This window comes from Meleagris gallopavo, chromosome 1, assembly GCF_000146605.3.
Source record: "Meleagris gallopavo isolate NT-WF06-2002-E0010 breed Aviagen turkey brand Nicholas breeding stock chromosome 1, Turkey_5.1, whole genome shotgun sequence".
NCBI classification, from domain to species: Eukaryota; Metazoa; Chordata; class Aves; order Galliformes; family Phasianidae; genus Meleagris; species Meleagris gallopavo.
The window spans coordinates 68,068,507-68,068,709 of NC_015011.2; positions in this window are offsets into that span (position 1 = coordinate 68,068,507).

Below are 203 nucleotides of genomic sequence, written 5' to 3' on the forward strand. Positions count from 1 at the left end.
CGAGCCGCTGGGCGGCGGCCGCGGCTGAGCGGTGAGTTCCGCGGGGCGCGGCGGGCTTCGTTGGGGGCGGCGCTGACGGAACACAGCAGAGGTCCGACCTCAGCGGCGGGAATCAGCAGGGACGTGGACGAAAAGAAAAGTTATGGTGTGCGGCGATTGTGTGTTGTTTTGATCAAGTAGAATAGGTTATCGCAAACAGGAAG